The sequence below is a fragment of the Corvus moneduloides genome, chromosome 12 (genome assembly GCF_009650955.1).
Source record: "Corvus moneduloides isolate bCorMon1 chromosome 12, bCorMon1.pri, whole genome shotgun sequence".
NCBI classification, from domain to species: Eukaryota; Metazoa; Chordata; class Aves; order Passeriformes; family Corvidae; genus Corvus; species Corvus moneduloides.
Window position 1 is genome coordinate 12060573 of NC_045487.1, and position 15849 is coordinate 12076421.

General features: G+C 38.9%; 1 long non-coding RNA gene across 1 annotated transcript in view; it reads left to right on the forward strand.

Moving 5' to 3' along the window:
• Positions 1 to 15849, forward strand: part of LOC116450157 — a 262062-nt gene that overhangs the window by 225343 nt on the left and 20870 nt on the right. The gene's annotated exons all lie outside the window — the stretch shown is intronic.

Here is a 15849-nt window from a genome sequence, read left to right on the forward strand (position 1 = left end):
TTTTTAGAAAGTGCTCTCTAAGGCATCTATAGATCTGCATCTTAACACAGCATTTACATGTGTTGAGCAACTTGCAGGGTCCAGGGCTGCTTTGTAAGATCTGTTGACTCCAGCTTGGAGTAACAGAATGACAGAGTTAACACAGAAGAGAAAGCAAAGGTGTGAATCACCCAATTTGCCAGGTGTAACTGTGCCAGTTAAAGATGTTCCCATGAACAACTCATATCTCTCATTGTAGGGATATAATACACTATGTCCTCTGGCACAAGTGAGCATGTGCACATTTTCTAAAATACTGCAGGTAGCCTGTGTTGGCTCAAGTCATCCTTTCCTAATGCCAAACATTACATCTAAAAGCAGCTGTTCTGATTGAAAATGTTTTATCACCATCCTTTGGTAGAAGCTTGTAATTCCTCCAGTTCTACTGGCTGACCAGCTCATTTGAACTGTTCCTAATCTAACCCTTTCTGCAATGGAGGGAAATCAGACAGATTACAGGTGGCTCTGGACAGACAGACTGTGCTGGGCTCGAAGGTCAGTGAGCACAGGTGCCTTGCATTGCCTTCCCATGCTGCAGCTTTCCCTGCCCAGTCTCTGATCCAATAGCTGATACTTAGCTACCTTTTTTTTCCCCCTTTCACTTTGGTTTTTTGGCTTTCTGTTTCATTTTTTTTTAAAACTGGATTAAGCTATTTGAGTTAACCACATTGCCATAGGAATGCCTGCCCTTCTTCAGCACAGTGGGCAACACTGGGGGAACAAATAGCTGCTGGCAAGGTAGGTGTGATTCTTTGCTAGAGTACCAATGCCAGTTGGAGAAAAAGGCAAACCACCAATTTAAAAAAAATAGGCCTACAGTCTTCAGAGTTGACCAGAGTAGAGAATGTGAATAAGGACTTCTGGGAAACGGAAGTTTCAGGAGAAGCATCCTAGAGACTTTGTTGATTAGCTCTCTGAAAAAAAACCTCTGAAATTAAAAGAATATCAAAGTAGCTTGATGGCCATGACTTGTTCTAGATCATACTCTGGCTGAATTGCAGAAATTGGAGCCCCGAAGGAAGACTGTTTGCGGAGGGTGGGTGGTATTTAATGTTATGTGTATCACGTGTTCCTAATGTGTATGTAGGTGGTGTTTGTGGAGGTTTATCTTTCCTGCTGAATACCTAGAAATGAGGTGTGTGGAGAAATGATGGCTCAATGCAGGTTGCCTGCATTTGGGTAACAGCTGAGCCTGTGCTCTGTAAATACAGCATAAACAACACCCGTTTCTTTAAACTCCTGAGCAATCAATGCCAAATGCTCATGAAAAGCATCTTTCAAGAGATTTCCTTGGAATACGGCACGTGTTTTCAGATCTATGATAAGTCTTTTTGAAGAAAACATTTGAAATATTTAATGTGTACTTTCAAACTGCATTTTTTTTGTAGTTTGGTAATGGAGAACCGGCTGCTAGTTTAGCCTGTGGCCAGGAAGACAGTAGCAGTAGTTATGTAATTGTCCCACTTTGAGACATCCTAAGACAATAATAATAATAAGACAATCAGTAAAAACAATACTCACAATGAACTGCAGGCAAGCTAATATTTTCTGAGAAAATTATTTCATTCTTTTTTATCTAGGTTGAAGAACCCAAAATGAACCCTCTTTCCAATCTATGGAATCCCCACTATTGATAGTAGTTGATTTTGCACAAAGATTACAGGTTAAATTAACATTTTTGCTTATCTTTAAGGAAACTAGAATTTCCAGAGGTGTCATGAGACTAGAAAATCTGTTTAAACTGGGATTATCATCCTGAATTCTTGTAGACAATAGGAAAAGAAATAGTGTTCAAACCTATCATTATAACTAAGTACCAGCCCTCTAGGGTCATGGTGTGCTGCCTTCACCAAAGCCACAGGTCACAAGCCATGGGTTCCATGGTGCTTTCAGCCTGGCTTTAGGCTCCTGCTGCTGGATCAAAATAGTTTGAGGAAATTATAGGAAGTATTGAGGTGCTCTAAAGTCACCCTGTTGATTCAAAATTTAAGAAATTTTAACTTTTTCTTGAAGGCTTTATGTGTGGCTATAAACCAACTTTCCAACATCTAATTTTAATCCTTTTAAAGTATTACCCATCATTTTAATCACAGAAGAAAAACAAGAGCTGTCAAAAATACATATACAGTATGCTTTTGCTGTTTTCATTGTCACTGTAAGCCTGTGACTACGAATTAGTGATTATACCTACTGAGGAAGTCTTGGGCATGGCAGACCTGTTGTTAACAGTCATGGAATCACAGCTGTCTAAAGATGTCTTTGTTTTTCTGCTGAGTCAATTATACCAATCTAAAACTTTGTCCATAGATCTGTCTCCTCCTGGTATATTTGATCATAATACATAAAATACCAAAAACTAGAAAAAGAAACTTCATAAGTATGAAGGCTAAAATGGTCTTTGCATTTTGAGTATAACATGTGTTAAACACAATTACAGGCTTTTTTCCCAACTTACAAATATTTGCATTGCAGAAGCTGATTTAAAGGAAAAGGACTAGTTAAATACAAGTTGAATTTGTTGGTGCTATTATGTGTTTCTCCATTGTCTCTCCACTTTGAGCACTGCTCTTATCAGATGGAAACCAGAAGAATGTTGGTTTTAATTGCTGATTGTAAATGTAACAACCTGTACTTTCAGCAGTGGTGTTTCTTAGCTTTAGGGAGCAGAGATGTTAGAGGACAAAATAAGTTACCTGTATTCCTGCATGGACTTCAGTGGGAGTCCCAGACACTGCCTGAGGGTACAACTTTTTTGGTTTTTAATCATTAAATTTATCTGTGTTTTATGAGCCAACTACTTCCATAAAACCAAAATTAATCTGGAATAACTGTGGCAATCAGAGGTGTTGTTCAGATATGCACTCGCCCAGTTAATCTGGAATTGTGCCTAGCTGTCACTAGGGCATTGCCACTTTTTAGACACAGTTTAGGAACTCAGCTCAGTGCAGATTATATACTGACTTCATATGCAGACACTTTGCTGAAAATATACAAAATTGAGATGGAAAATTTCTTTGGGGCCATGATTCACTTTTTTCCAGTGGAAGGGAAATTAAAACCTTCAGCTCTGAAGAATCAAAAGGACATTAGTCTTTGTTACTGGCTCAAAAAGCTTGGAAGTAGAAAAAGTGACACCAGTATACAACATTTTATTTTCAGTACTGCAACATAGTTTGTGTCTGAAGGGACAGACTTCGGTTTTTCTTTTACTCTCTTGGTTCATCTGCACTGGACTGCAAAACTGGTTAATTCAAAAAAGTGTCATTAATGTGCCTTCCAGCTCCCCAGTAACTACCACAGCATCTCACTTATCCTGACAATCTTTTGCCAGTTTCAGTGGGTAGTTTTAGTTCACGTGAGGAGAAGGCATTGAGGTTTTCTACTCTGAGCTCTTTACAGAGTGCTAAAATTCTGCATGAGACTCAACATCACCACAACAGTGAGTGTTGAAAGTCCATCAGTGAGCACAGGGCTGTGCATAGAACCTCAGCATCTTCCCAAGGGTTCTCCCAATGCACATGGGGCTTCCAAGGTTTCTGGTGCTCCTTTTATTCCCATTCAGCTGTAGCATACTCATGACACGGGTATCAATGGCTTGAACTCACCACTCTGCTTTTGCTTTAGAAAAAACAGATAAAGGAAAGTGACATTTCCCAAACAAAGGTGACATCCAGCTGCATAAAGACTCAAAAAGTGTCCTTAGGTTTGCTTAGGAACAAGGCTAAGACTAGAGTTTGACTCTATCCTGATGCTGAAGGTTTTTGTTTGGGGGTTAATTTTAGGTTGTTTGGGTTCAGTTGTTGTTGGTTTGAGGTTTTTTTAACAGTTAACTTTAAGGGGAAATAATTATTAAAGGCCTACATGTTTACTTTTAAACACAGCATTTTTTCCACTCTGCCCCAAGTCTGACATTTTAATGACCTGCTTTGCTTTGGTTTTTACTGGCAGTGTATATTGAAGGAGTATTTTATGTACAGTTTTAACATTTGAGCAATGCAGCTCCATGTTCTGTTACTCTTTTATGTTGTGGATAATGTCTTTTAAGTTTTTATTTCTTTTAAATGCTTAATAATTTGAGGGCATTTTTGCAAATACCTTTAGAAACTTTTAGATTAATTATCAGTGAGGGTTATTAATTTAAGAAGAGCAAGAAAAGTAAAGGCTGCATATATTTTCACTCAAATTACTATCCTAAATGACTCCGTGGGGGGGTTCTTATAGGGGTCACTGAAAGGCAGAAAGGAATGTTTTTACTTCTTTGCTTTGTCACAAAAATTAGGTTACAAGGGCTATAAATGCAGGTAATACTTTTTATTACTAGATTTTCCTCTGTAATGAATATAACATTTCTTCTTTTCCGATACCCACTGAATATCTTGGTACTTAGCATGTTTACTCTTACCTTTAACAAGCTCTAAAGTAATTCCCCTTTAAAAGTCTTGCAAGCAAATTTGAAGGCAAGAAAGAAACCCTGTATGGCAGGATCCCTGCTGGAAGGGGAAGATTGGAGGGGGAACTGTCTTGCCAGCTGCCCACAAGCTCACTGATAACACTGGTCCTCGAGTAGGTGAGGTACAGGGAAGTAAAAACTAAAACTGGAGAAGTCAAAAGTGAGATCCAGAAAGAGCAGAATTTTTTTGCAATGCAAAATACAAAATTGGTCACATATTTTCCTGCTATAAAACAAATTGCTCTGTGCCAGTCTGCCAGAATCCAGATTTACACAGCTCTCCAGTTCCAAAAGAGACCTGGGCTGACTATTGCTTTGAGATTTGGGCCACGTAGTTAAGTTGGGGTGAGCAGCTCCCCTCAGCTGGGCTGTGCTGTGTCCCCAGTGGTGACCTGGTGTGGCTGGGCTGGCGGGGCTCTCCCATCAGGGGAATCCTCCTCCTCTGCAGATGGGCCCTTCAGAAGGGCATTAATATTCTCTGAAAGGCAGCCACTCATCTGCAGCTCTGTAAGGCCGATTTGTACTTTGATCTCAGCCTCAGAAACAGTGTGATGGGGGATAAGAGTTCAAAGTATAAGAAGAAACTCAATATGCAAAGAATGTACCACATCTTAATAAGTAATGAGAATTCCCTCCATTTGTTGCTATTGTAAGGAAAAATAGTTTAATATCTTTATGGGATTAGGACTCCACGGTACTTTGCTAATGAGTGGCCAGAGCTATTACGATTTTCCCAATGTCTCCAGATAGGCTGGCAAACAAACATCAATAAACAATGGCGAGTCTAAGACGGGCTATTAAGAGTTTGATCTGGTGAGTATTTTATTAATGTGGCTAACATGTTGAGTTATTTTGTTTGTAGACCCAGTAGAGCAAATATATAACACAGAATTTCTATCTTTTCCTTACAAGAGAATTGAGGATTAAGGAAATTACCAATAATGAATGGCAGCTTTTTAACAAGGTTTATCACAAATGACCCTGGATTGTGAAGTGTTCACTATTCAAGCAGCTGTGGATAGACAGGAGGTTGAGAAAATTACCAGTGAGGACAAAACCCTCTGTTTTTTACTGGTTTGCTCAGAACTGTGGAGATATCATTCACATGAACACTTAGCCTGCATAGCAATGGCAAATACCAGCAAATTTAGCTTTCATAAGTGTATTTGAGAAAGATTAGCACACACCATTCAGTTCAAGTTTTAGTTTTTAGGTTAGCTGCCTTTCATATTAATCAGCTTTGTTTTTTTCAGAGCTGCCTTTTCTGTGTAAGAGCAGTGGGTGAATGCCATGTTTAATAACCCCTTACGTCCACTAATTCCTTTTGCAGCAATTGTGTGGTTTCCCGAAAAAATTAAATTTGTATAATTGGAAGAAGAAATGTGGAAATTAATGTTGTTTGTGCTTAAAGTCCAAGAGAAGTTTGTTTCAAGGAGTTGCGTAGCCCTTTCAGAACCATTTACTTTCCTCAAAGGCCTTTCTATTTATTTTTCCAGGTCCTATAAGTATAGTAGGATTTAAGATCAGCACAAGATACTTTTTCACTTGATCAGCTGAGGTGCTAATTGTCACAATGAAGTACAGCATACAAAGGATAGTGAGATATTTCACATGCAAACTCTGATTTCCTGATTGTGATGGCAGGGGTTATTAGGAAAGATTTTCATCAGGTCCCTGTTGAAACCTTGTTTCCTTAATTCACTTCTCCCAGCTGATAAACAGCCATGCCATACCTCTAGCATCAATCTGACTGCCCAGAAACAGGTTAGTAAATTCTCTTACTCACAGGGATTTAATTTTCCTTTCAGAAATTGTTTGAGAAGTATCAGAGGTTTGTACAATAGAGGCCAAGCATGAAAAACTTGTCAGTCAAGTGAACGTCAGCCCATAAATGTCCCTAGCAGCTCTTTCCTCTTTTCTATTTTGAGAGGAGAGTAGCTTTAATTAATTTATTGGTTGGCATCTGTTTAACAGGCATATGTGTGATGGGTTTCTGAACACACCTGGCCTGTTTTTTAATGTAACCCTCAAAAAGATTTTGATCTTATTTTTAGCTTTAACCTTATAAAAATATAATAACACAAAGAATTCTTACAGTGACTAAACTCTTTTTTTTCTTTTTTTTTTTTTTTTTTTTTAATTTAAATCCCAGTTTCAAAGGAATTTAGCTATGACCTGGATTTTAATTTTCTTGGGGATTTTACTAATGCTTGAGGGGGGAAATCTGGTACATTTTCAGCATATTAAATACCTGTTTGTGTCAAAGTAGTCATTAGATTTCTAATTGATTTGATTACAGTACAGTGATACAGCAAAGGGTATATCTGAATATTTATCATCTTTAGTTATGCTATCATTAGAATATGATTTCTGCATTTTCATTAGTGGGGCACGCTACCTAAATATTGCTCAATTTTGAAACCATTTAATTATCCTGTCATTGGTGCAACATTATTCAATTTTACATTAAAATTATTTTCCTGGAGACCTAAGCTAGATTCAAATAAACTGTTCATTTTTGGCAACCAGGAAGAAGTGGAGTCCTTGTAAAAATCAGACTTTGGAGTGAGGAAGTTGGCGATTTTTTTCATTAGTTTCATAGGGCTCATTGTTCCTATTCTGGAAACTTTATAGCTGCAATCACCTACGGCTAGAGTCTGATTTTTACTGAGGTGCTATAATAATTATACTAAGTACTTTCTGTTTGTCACTGACAAACAACAATCCTTGAATGTCACTTACAGAAAAGAGAAACTTTTATATTGTGGCTTAGTTTCCAAAACTTCATGATTTGAGTTCTCAGAAATAAGTACAAGCTTTTCATTAAATAAAGCCAAATCAAACAAACAAACAAAAAAACTACCCTGGGTTTTGCCTACAACCAGGAGATCTCTCAAACTTTTAGGCACACTCACAGAGATGTGATAAAATATTTTGCTAAGAAACTTAAGTATGACTTACTGAGAACTGAAGGTTGACAAGTTTAAATACTGTAATAGCAAAACAAACAAACAAAAACCTTTCAGTTCACTTGTGGATTAGTAGTTAATACTTTGAAATCCGCAAGCTACGGCTATCTGTGCTGTTATAATCCAAAAGAAGAACTCTACTTTTTCTGTTTTTTCAAAGGAAGATCTTAATCACCTCTTTGTAAGCCACCAAACCCCTTATTAAAAGTCTGGGCCCAATCCTCCCTTGAAAGCATGGCCCCAGCAAACTATGGGCTTTGATCCTAAATTGAGAACAACAGCTACTGAAGGTAACAGTATGTGATTAAGGACTGCAAAATTTGGGCCGCTGACATTAGTGAGACTGACTGCTCATGTGAGTAAAGAACAATTTCATAAGATTAAGGACCATTATTATGTTTGCTAGTTGTATTCTTATTAACTCTTCCTCATTATTTATTGAGCTTAATAAGTTGAGCAATATTAATGTGTTGTCAATATCAACATTAATCAGTGGAATCTAGAGTAAAAATTACTGCAGTAATTTTTTTCTTTTTTAATTATTAAAACTACTGTTTATAGAATAAATACTATATACTGTAAAAACAGTAGATAAATGGTGCAGTTGCTAGTCTTGCTCTTTGACATCGTATTTTTAAATCACTTACTGACAATCTGAATAATTAAACATAGTTTTCTGTTAACATTAAATTGTTCTCATACACATATAAATTGTTTTCCTGCTGTTCTAAATGTGTCCCAGTAAGAGCCTCCTGCAAGGGGACCTGGAGAGTTGGGACGAGCCACCTGCTGGGGCCTGGCACAGGGTGCTCCAGTCAAGAGGGAAGGAGATAGTGGAACATTCTCCCCCAGTTCTCATGTACAATCAAGGGCAAAATTAATATAACATTAACAGCTGGGCTATTCAGTTTAATTCTACAACCAAGCCGGAGTAAGAGCCATTCTCCTAAGAGAATTTGGGTTGTCCCCATCCTTAGGAACTGGAAGGTCCCTCAGATGACCCCTAAGTTCTCTCTGTAAGAATGTAGGTAAGAGTGCTACCCTGGAAGTTTTGAGATGGTAACTTTTGTGTCATGGGGAGGATGTCTGAACTGGAGTGGTAACTGTGACTTCAGTTTACCTGCAGAATGAGGCATTGTGACACTGAGGAACTAGAAACATCATTTGAGCATTAAAAAAAGAAGAAAAAGGCAGACATTTAACTTGCTGTACCTGAACTTTGTAAAAGCCTTGCAGTGGTACATCTCTGATTTCAGATTTTTGTGTTTGTCGCAAATAGGAAATGTTGAAAGAACCTGGAGCTTAACAGCTTAGCTCTTTCCTTTGAGAGGAAATAGAATTAGAAACTGCATGTGCTTGGCTTATACTTCATAATACATTTTATTATTACAATTATAAATTAAGCCCCTGGGCACAAAAATACAGCATAACTAAAAACATAACTAACCAAGGTAAATTGATGCCTGCCCTAATGTATTTTACCATCACAGAATACTAGAGACTGCCTCTCACTCTGGGCCCTTCATTCTTAAGTGGGTCTGTTGGCACAGTATTACAGTGCTGTAACTAGTCTAGGGCTTGAATCTGAGCCACACTTTGGTTTCCATCCATTCATCACAACTGGAGAGTCTTGTAGGCTTTTGGCTGACTTTCACCTTCTACAGGTGGTGGGAGGCCAGCTGCAAATGTGTTGGTTCTCATTAGCTGTGTGATAAGCCCTGAGCTTTTCAGTGCTAGTGATGGAGGAGAAATTATCCTCTGTGTGTGTGATTGCGCATCCTTCCACGCTGGTATTTAGTAGTGCTGTGATTCAGTGGTGCAGGAATCAGTCCTTTGCTTACCCTTTTCCATAGGATCAGCAGTCAGAAAGCCTGTGATAGTGATACAGTCCTGTTTCCTTGATATTATGCAGTTATCCAAATTTTTCAAAATGGGAGTAATAATACTACCCCACCAACTTGTGCCTGATGACTGCAATCATGAATGTTTCTGAGGAGAGACAGTTATTTGAATCAAATTGGTTGTCTTCTTTGTAACTTCAGCTTATCTTGTGAAAATACTGTCAGAATAATATATGCTTCCTTTATAACCAAGAAGTTCTACTCTTGATCGATAGGACTTACTTTTCATTTGTCAGCTTAATGAATTATTAGTCTTCCAGGGTTTTTTAGTACATTTCAGACTCTTTTTATGCAGCAGACAGCTGTGACAAGCTGAGATGGAAAACTAGCCTAAGCCCTGGTGCTAAATAGGGACTGGTAGTCTTAGATCTCACTGGGTGCTCCTTATTTATATAACTAAGGTGGAAGTACTTGGACTAATCCCAACAGCTGTAGGCAGAATTGATGCTGGGAAAGTGCCCTGGTGCTTGGGCTTGACACTTTGACAGGGTGATTATACCTGGGAACTTGCTGTAGTGTAGCCCTGACCAGAGGGTCCAGGGCAGGGAAGTATCTCCTTTGCTGGAGGAAAGGTTCCAGCAGTGTGCCAAAGAACCTTAGGGACTGGTGTCCTCAGAAGTTTCAGCTAATGGGGTTTCAAAGCTGCAGTATGTGACCTATGTCCCTGCATGGCAGGGTTGTTGCTGCAAACCAACCCATGCAGATCTGGATCTCCACAGAAACTGTACTTCGTGGGGGTTGGGATTGGGCTTTCCAGGTTGGGCTGCTATTCCAGTTGTATGCAGCAAGATGTATACAACCAGAAAATAAAATCATCAGAAAGCACAACTTCTTCTGTTCAGTTTTTCTGCCTTTGAGTGACAACACTAGGTGCTTTTGCATTGTTGCCTCCGGATTTTACCAAGCAAGGTTTTTTTTGTTTGCATTTTGTTTTGGTTTCTTGGGTTTTTTTGTGACCTTATCTTTACTTTGGGTGCAAATGAGGAAAATGAAGATTTCACATTGAGTAAGTTGGTTTTGTTCCATAAACATTAACTATGCATGTTAAAGCTGTCCTAGAGCAACCCTGATGTGCACACAGTAGTGTTTTCATCTTTTCTATAAATATTTGTAGTTGACCATGCATTACAATAGAGCATTCCTCTCTTTTGACTTTGCCCTTTTATTTTTTTAGCTTGTTCAACTTATTTGCACAGAAGGAGAAGAAGTTTTTATGGAAAGGATAAACTGCAGACTCAATTCTGTATGTAGATATGTGTGTATGTAGTAAATCTGCTGGAAAGCTGTTCATAGATTTTGGTGAGAAGGCATTGTCTCCATTTTTATGAAGATTATGAAATCTGTGGGGTTTTGTTTATCTACATACAAAGTTCTGTGGGGAAAAAAAGTGAGATTGACAAGGAAACATCAAAAGTAAAAAGATAGCTTCAGTTCTATTATTGCATTCTAAATGTCATATTCATCTCCTTTCATTTCCTCAGTGAACACTTCCTTCCATTTTTGTATGCTACTATATTTCAAAACTTTTTTGCCAATAAAGGGAAGTGTTCTGATGTCATTCATGCTTGAAATACTTTCCTGCTGATATTCTTGATGGGGGTCTTGTGTGTTTCTGAGTGCCCTAGACTTTTGGGTTAGACGGAAAAATTCTGTGAACTACAGAAAAATATTGTCCAGTAGTAGTGAAATAAAAACTTACAGGACTGAGGATTAATATTTTCAAATTCCTTCTAGTATATGACTTTATACCATAATATCATTTCTGGTTTTGTTCAAGTATTGGCTAAGCCGGCAGTCAGAGCACCCTAAACCGGGAAGTCCCAAATCTGGGCAGGCATTTTGGCAACATGCTTTAACTGGATCCTGAGTACAATCCTCCTATTTGTTTACTAGTAAAGCAACAAAAGTTCTTCAGTGAAAACAAACCAAAATTCTAATTGGTTTTAATTAGTGGCAGGTGGACTTAAAAGCTTAAAATGATTTGATATTTGCATACGTCCCTTGCCCAATCCTAACTTCATGACAGGTTTTGCAAAATAACTCAAATTTGACTCACAAAATAGCATAAAATTTCCCTCTGTAAGGTTATGGCAATTTTTTATCTGGATTCAGATCTCTAATATTTTTAATTGAGCTAAGTTCTAGAGTGCTAATCTCTCTGTATTTTTAATAGCTACTATTGCATTTATTATGTGTAAAGTCTGTACATTTCAAAGAATTGTTTTAGACATAAGCCTAGGAAAGCTTTAGTTACGTATGGAGAATGTACTGCTGTAGTCTTCCTTTTATTAAAGGAATAATTGAACATTACTGGTCTAGTATCCCTGTCTTTTCATTTGTCTTTCATCACTGTGCCTTTCAATACCATTCATCTATGGACTAATGCAATGCCTGCTGAAGTCAATACAAGTCATTCAGTTGACATCAATGAACAATGAATCAGGCCCTTTAAAAAGAAGGAACTAGAGTTTACAAGGGTTAAACAGAGCAGTGAGGAAAACCACTCTGAGGCAGGAACTGTGACATCTCCTGTGTCCATACAGCACCTGGCCCTTCCCTGACATTCAGAACAGCGATAGAATGACCAATTCTCAGTCTCCACTGGTAGCTCTGATAAGAGAAGGCAGTTTTGCCAGTCAACATCTGAATTGTTTTTCCGTGCAAAGCCTTAGCAGGTATCAATAATTGTAATACACAGTAAAAATCTGTTCAGATAGGTGTCGTTGATGCAGATGTTGAAAATCTTTTTGTTTAATTGCTTCTGCCCAGTCTTTCCAAAGAACTCGCTTTGCTATCAGTCTTTCTTTGTTCTGATTAAGTTGTAATCACTCAAAAGCAGATTCAGAAGCTCCCCCTCCTTCCCTCAAAGAGACAGTGTCTGCTTTGTACCCAAATGTGACATTGCACACTGGTGCAATCGAAAGAGGCTGCAATGATCAATTGAGGGCCCAATCAAAGCCTCACAGATAGGCAGCCATTCGTCTCTGTTTGATATAAAAGGTGTTTTATTTCTCATCACTTTTTTGTCACTGAAAGAATGCTTCCTACGTGCAGATTAATTAAAGTGTAAACATTAAATATTGATTGATGCATTATCAGCATGGAGCAGTTGCCTCCACTCAGATTGATTCCTGCAGTGATTTATTGTCATATTTGTGGAGTCATTTCACTCGATAACAAAGAGAAATAGCCTGCTCCCTCTACCTTTCAGGCTTGCTTTCTGGCACTTGCAGTGCACCTCCTCATCCTCAGTGACTCCCATTATTCGTCTTTTAGAGCTAACACAGTGTCACCATATTTTCTGTAAAAAACCTTAGCTCTTTTTATTTTGGCATTTGCATAGTAAATTATAGTTCAGTGGGAAGCTCGCAGACCTGTGCTCTCAAATGGAACATCTCTGGTTGACACTTCCACCCTGTGCCCCACACAGCTGCTTTCCATGACCCTGCCCAGGCACAACTTTGCAAGGACAGCTTCAAATCATTCAAATTCACTCACTGCCAACTTGACAGAAAGGTGAACTTTCAAGAGAGTAACATTGTTCAGGTCAGTTCTACGGCTAAATTATCCAGTTAGTTACTCTGAGTAGGAGCATGGCCATACAATAGAATATCAATTTAAAAAATGTCAGGTTTTTACTCTCATTTTTGAACAAATTTGTAAAAGAGGCCTCCATTCAAATCTTAGAGAGTATTTAAAATAAAGTAAAGTTTTGTGGGATGTTATTGAGCATCTAGATTAGTTTTTTTAAAAGTAGTATTCAATTTCTGTAGTTTTTGGAAGTGGATTGAAATGAGATAGTACTCCAAACCCCTTCCTCTTCTCCCCAAAAATCTTTAATGTTCTTATTCTGCGTTCATCTGTGTCAGGGATGGCTATTGCACAGCACCACGCATTGTGATACCTGCTGCACACAGCCATCTGTGCCAAAAGAAGCTGTAGCCCTGAAGTCAGGTATTTGTTCCAGACTGTGGCAGTCCCTCCTTCTCCGTGTTTTCACCAGGCTGATGGTCACCCAGCATGCTGCAGCCAGAAGCTGCCTGTGCTGGCTGGAGCTACCCTCAGTGACCCAATCAACTACGAGAGAAAACCATTTGTGGAATTGCTTTGTTCTGCAGTAACAAAACTTAATCTCTTACATACATGGCTTTCATTTACCACTCAGAGAATTAGACTACTCAAAGTCTGCTGAAGTCAAATGTGTGAGCAAGACCACAAAAATATGTAATAGGCAACTGGTGATTTTGATTCAGTCAAGCAGCAAAACATTAACCTTTGGTCACAGTAGCAAGGAATGCTAAACTTGTGAATTTACTGCAGCAGATAATTTCACTCCTATACCTGCAGGAGATCATAGAAGTGGTTTCCTACATAAGGAGAGGCTGTGCCAAACTGGCTCTCTAAGAATGGTGTGCTTTGATTTCTCTAAAAGGCTCTAAAAGGCAAAAAACGGTGTAAGACTTCATTAAGATATGTATGCACTTGTACTGCTGCCATTCCTGCCCATCCCTGTCACTCCCAAGCACTTGCCCAACAGCACTTTATTTAGGATGCCTCGATGTTTTACAGATGTTACCAAGCCTGAGAGAAAATGTTGCTGTTCTAGGTCCTTTCTCCCTCCGCTTTTCCTACCAGATGCTCTTCCTGTCCTCCTGCTCTGTCATTTTCCATTCCAAACCAAAATTCTTCCTCTTTGCATCAGTTTGCTGATATCTGGGCAGTCACATCTGAATTTGACATTCCTGAAATTAAAAAGCAAACAAACCAACCTTAAGGTATTGCAACAGTGTGCTCACCTGGGTCCCTTCAAAACAGTGCTCTTGCAAATCACTTTTCCCCTGATCTTTGTTTGCTGTTGCCCTTCCTACCTTCTGAAAGCCACTGCTGTCACTCTGTGTTAGACTGTCACCCTGATGGAAGTTGTCAGCTCTGCCAGGCGAGGACCTTACCTTCCTGTTTGTTCCTACCCAGCCGTGCAACCCAGCACGGATGCACAAGCACCACTGCTGCAAATGCGGGGCCACAAGCCTCCTGCTTGCAAGACTGCTCTAAACAAAATCTGCTGTAATTTTTGTGGAGTATATCTACATTTTTATAAGCTTGTTTTGAAAAGATCCTAGTGCATTTTGTGCAGATATGTTCTTAAAGATACCTATTTTCAGATGAAAGCTTACATCAGCTATGAAAAGGAACTTTAACACTTTTCATATGACAGACCTTCCAACAAATCATATTCAGTTGGATTTGCATTATCATCATTTAGATAGGGCCACATTAAACAAAATAAGAGAGATCTCAGTTGCAAAGGATCTGTTTTGCAGATCAAATGTGGACCTGAGAAACATGTGAAGAACTTTTCCCTCTGGGGACGTCAGAGCATCTTTGAAAACAAATGGAAAGCTCCTGTTGGCTTCAGTGGGCCCAGGCTTTCCTGGATGGCTTTCAGAGGTGCTTACACTCAACTTGGACTTAATTGTAGCTTACATGCAATGGAATGGTTCCCAGAAGGAAGCAGCCCCAAGAAAGACACCAGCTTAGGAAGAGCTGAGGGCTGTGACTCTGGTGTGGTTTGTCCCGGTGTAAGTTACCCCAAAGGGCTTGGTAGTTGCAGGCACCTTCTCAGCTGTTTGTGTGGATCTTTTTGTTATTTTTCAGCAATGTGTCTCCCTAGGCTTGGTATCAGTGTGGTAAACTACCTCAGCTGGAGTTACACTGGGTGTGTTGCTGCTGGGAAGAAGCAGAGTGCACAGCAAGTCTGTGTTTTTCTCAGCCCCCACAAACGTTCCTGACCAGCTGTGGTGGGCAACTGCAGAGAGTGAACAGATATTATGAATATTTGGGGAAACCATGGAACAGAGAATAGAAAACAGATCTTTTTCACAAGTACTGAAATAATTTTGTGAAAGCAGTGTATGATTTAATACTTCTCAAATACCATCCTCCTGGGCCGGATTCTGGAAGGGGCGAGGTATTTGTGAAGTGAGCTTTTCCCTCAATGTGCCTCAGTGCACCTCACTCTTATAGAGCTGGTGTATAAAAGCCATACAGTAGTTAATCATGAAATTTTTTGAATTATTTCATTTGTTTTGATGTTTTAAATGTGATAAAAACTTGCTTTTTTCCTTACATGCTTTCCCAAGATCGTAGGATAGTTCAGGTTGGAAAGATACACGTCTTAGAGTACTTCTCTTGAATTCTGATTAGCCCTTCCTTTCACCATGGACAATTAAATGTGACATGAAGGGATACAAAAAGATGTTTGTTAAGTATTTAGAAAGCTCAGTACTGACCTAGATGCTGGAATTTTAGATATGTTCGTATGCACAGGGATTGTAAACCTGTCCTAAGGACTCAAACTCAAAAGAAGCTCTCCCTGCAAAACAAAAACAACAAAAATAAAAAAGAAAGAAAAAACAGAAAAAGAAAAGATAAAGAAACAAAGTTGTGATGATAAATACAAGCTGTAGAAGGCTGCAGCCCTCCCCATTTT